The sequence below is a fragment of the Rhinopithecus bieti genome, unplaced genomic scaffold (genome assembly GCF_001698545.2).
Source record: "Rhinopithecus bieti isolate Rb0 unplaced genomic scaffold, ASM169854v2 scaffold_27306, whole genome shotgun sequence".
Classification (NCBI taxonomy): domain Eukaryota; kingdom Metazoa; phylum Chordata; class Mammalia; order Primates; family Cercopithecidae; genus Rhinopithecus; species Rhinopithecus bieti.
In genome coordinates this window covers 845,672-849,377 of record NW_016812395.1, presented here as the reverse complement: position 1 = coordinate 849,377, position 3,706 = coordinate 845,672, and positions in this window count along the sequence as shown.

The following is a 3,706-nucleotide window of genomic DNA, read 5'->3' as shown; positions in this document are numbered from 1 at the left end:
GCCAGGATCGCGCCACTGCACTCCAGCCTGGGTGACAGAGCATGACTCTGTCTCAAAAAAAAAAAAAAAAAACCGACAAAACAAAATTGAAATTATTTTGTGTTATTCTCAGTAGAAAATATCCTATCATCAGAAAATTCTATCATTAAAACATTTTAAATACATGTAAAAGGCAGGATGAAAATATTTTACTATATAAAAACCTATTTCCCAAAGGCTTTTTCTATCCTAGTGTTCCCCATTGAGGTGAATGCCATCTTCCCCTACCCTGAAGCTCTGGCTACAAGACTGGATGCCATCCCCTCTGTCAACCAACCCATCAGCAAATCCTGTGGATTCCAAAATATATTCTAACTGCACACAATTATCACTCTTTCCACTACCACCAACCTAGTCTAAGTCCCCATGGTCTCTGGCCACAGTGAGCCTTTAAAAATATAAACATGTTGTCACTAAAATCCCAAATCTGCCCTCCCCTCCTATCTTTCCCTCTCTCTCTCTCCCAGCCACATAAGCCTCCTTGCATCCTGAAACACACCAAGCACACAACCATCTTGCTGTTTCCCCTGATTCTATTTCATCCAAGCATCTGAAAGACTAAATCCCTCACTTTCGTCACTTCTCTGCTCAAATGTCATCTCACAGATAGGACTTTCCTGACAACTCTAACTAAATCAGCACTCCCACCCTTTTCCCTTTAACCTTCTGAACTCTTTCTTCTGATGATATAAGGCTGTTACTATCACCCTCACCCTACTAGAATGTGTGTTCTATGACAGTATGTTTGGTTCACTGCTGTATACCCAGCAATGAAGTAGTACCTGGCACATATGAGGAGCTCAACAAATACCTGACTGAAATATATACCTAGTTTGGAATGACAACAATAACTTACTCAAGTATATTTTTTCCTTTTCAAATATCCTTCCTCCATTATGTGAGGAATATTATGACAAATATTTCCCCAAATGATTTCTCATTCACAATTTTCTAAGTTAAACCTTAACAGGAGATACAAATGAGTTACCTGCCCCTAGATGGGGTGGGAAAGAAAGCTAGTCAGCAAATAGTCCTCTGATGTCGATATTTCTCCTGCTCCTTATTTCGTACTTTCTTCTCCTTCCCACACTATCAACACATCTACTGCTTTCCCCAAACCTGTTTAGAGAAACACAGGTTTGTGTACTGGTTTCCCCAAACCTCTTCTGGAAGATGGTCTCACCAGTAGTTAGGGTTATTGTACTTGCCCTTCTTTCCCCAGTGTACCAACGTAACTTCCAAGGAACAACATATCCTACGGGAGTTAACTGAGTTAGCAGACAATGAAAAAGGATCACATAAATTCAGGAAAATCTTCATTAAACAAAATTCAGCAGGTGTCTTTCCTGGAGGACTTTTCAGAATCTTAACTATGTTCACATGCATTATAAATTTCTCAAATGGAAATAGATTATACACTGTAATCCAAACTTATTTTTTCAACCCAAACTTATTTTCTTCAAAGAGCTTCTCTAAGAACTTGTAGTCTACATTTATTTTATTCAACACTATTCTGGAGCAAGCGTTCTAAAAACAAATCTGAAATGTGAAAGAAAAGAACAAATGCAAATAGGATCAATCTTTCAGTTATGTCATTAATTATACTCTTCTACCCATCTCAAAAATTCAGGTAGCTTGGCTTACTGAAAACACCTTTTACTTTAGATATCAAAGGAGGCTTAAACAGAGATTTGTTAATGGATTTAAATTATAATTAAGGTGTTCACTGATGTTTAAAATATTTTAAATGAAGGTGTTCACAGGATATTGTTTGGGGATAAATCATTTTTTCATAAATGGTGAAGAGTGATGAAAATTAATAGTTACCAAAAGTAGCATAAACGCAGGGCCCAAAGCATTCAGGTAATTTCCCCTCCACCCACATATCTTTTTTATAACACCACCAACAAAAATAAGGGTGGGATTAAAGGTGCAGAAGGAAGCAAGTTCTGAAAAGTTTGACTCTCAATATTATATTTCTGGATGAAACTATAATTATAGGTAATAGACTCTTATATAAGAAAACTAAGTCAACAGGATCACTTTATAATATGATGAACAATATAAATTCATACCCTGTCTGATGCAAAAATTACTTTCCTAACAATTTTGTCTCCATTATTTTCCCATATACCTCCTGGGAACCCACCCTTATCACTGCCAGTATATGCCTTCCCCTTCCCTTTAAAACCTTCTTCTGGTCAGCTCTTCACCTCTTTCACTGTTATTCTGTATCAGTGCCAGTTTCCAAACTTGAACTCTTTCATCCTAATATTTGCAGAGTATCTTCATACTTGATGTTAGAAAGCGTAAGTTGAACTAGTCACAATCCTAGCATAAAAGAAACTCCTGAAACTTAGAGGCCTTACTGGAATAAGTGCCAACTGCACCCTCCCTAGCAGATAAACAATGCTACCTTCAAGCCCAATCCCACAACAATCCTAAATTCTTTGAAACTAAAAATAGCTCAGCTGTTGTCTCATCTGCCAGCAGATGGCCAGACTATTTTTAAGTCAGGATTCTCGAGAGCAGGAATGGATCAGGCTAAGCTAGGGCAGCCTAGACTCCCTCTCTCTGCAGAAAGCTGTAGTAGGGCAGGTACCAAAAGAGGGCAACCTGGAGCTGTTCCTGGACCTGTGGCCTTCACATCAGTTGTAACAGAGTGTGCGTGTGTGTGTGTGGGNAAAAAAAAAAAGAACAGTGCATAAAATTACCTTTGGATTATGTGTATAAGGTGTATATGAAACATAAGTGAATTCTGTGTTTAGACTTCAATCTCATCCCCAAGATATTTCATTATGTATATGCAAATATTCCAAAATCCAAAAAAACTCAAAATTGAAAACATTTTGATCCCAAGCATTTCCGATATTTAATCTGTACTTCAAAAGTTAACAGTGTTTCAATGAAGTAACACTTCATCATAACAACTAGGATGGCTAAAAATAAAAAGGCAGTAACAAATATTGGTGAGAATTTGGAGAAACAGGAAGCCTTACACACTGCCGGTGGGTATGTAAGATGGTGCAGGCACTTTGGAAAAGAATTTAGCAGTTTCTTAAAAAGTTTCTTGAAAAGTTAAACATAAATTTATCATGTGGCCCGCCAATTCCCTTCCCAGTTTGTCTACCTAGGAGAAATAAAAGTTTACGTCCACACAAAGACTTACACACAAATATTGGTGGCAGTATTATTCATTCAACCCAAATATCCATCAACTGGTAAATGGATAAGCAAAATATAGGATATCTAAACAATGGAATGCTTTTCATCAATAAAAGGAAATGAAGTGTGGATACAAACTTCACGAACGAACCTCAAAAACATACTGAAAGAAACCAGACACTAACGACCACCTGTGTATAACTGCATTTCATGAAATGTCCAGAAAATGCAACTCTAAAGACAGAAAATAGATTAGTGAATGCCTGAAGCTAGGGGTGACAACAAGGGCACTACGGATCTTATTGAAGTAATGGAAATGTTCTAAAACTGGATTTAATGCTGATGGCTGCATAATTCAGTAAACTTACCAAAAATCATTACACTCAAAAAAAGTAAATACTATAGTATGTAAATCATTCATCAGAAAGTTGTTTTTCAAAAAGTTAACAGTGGTTATCTCCAGCTAAGAGTATCACAGTAAATTTTTTTTTTTTTTTTTTTT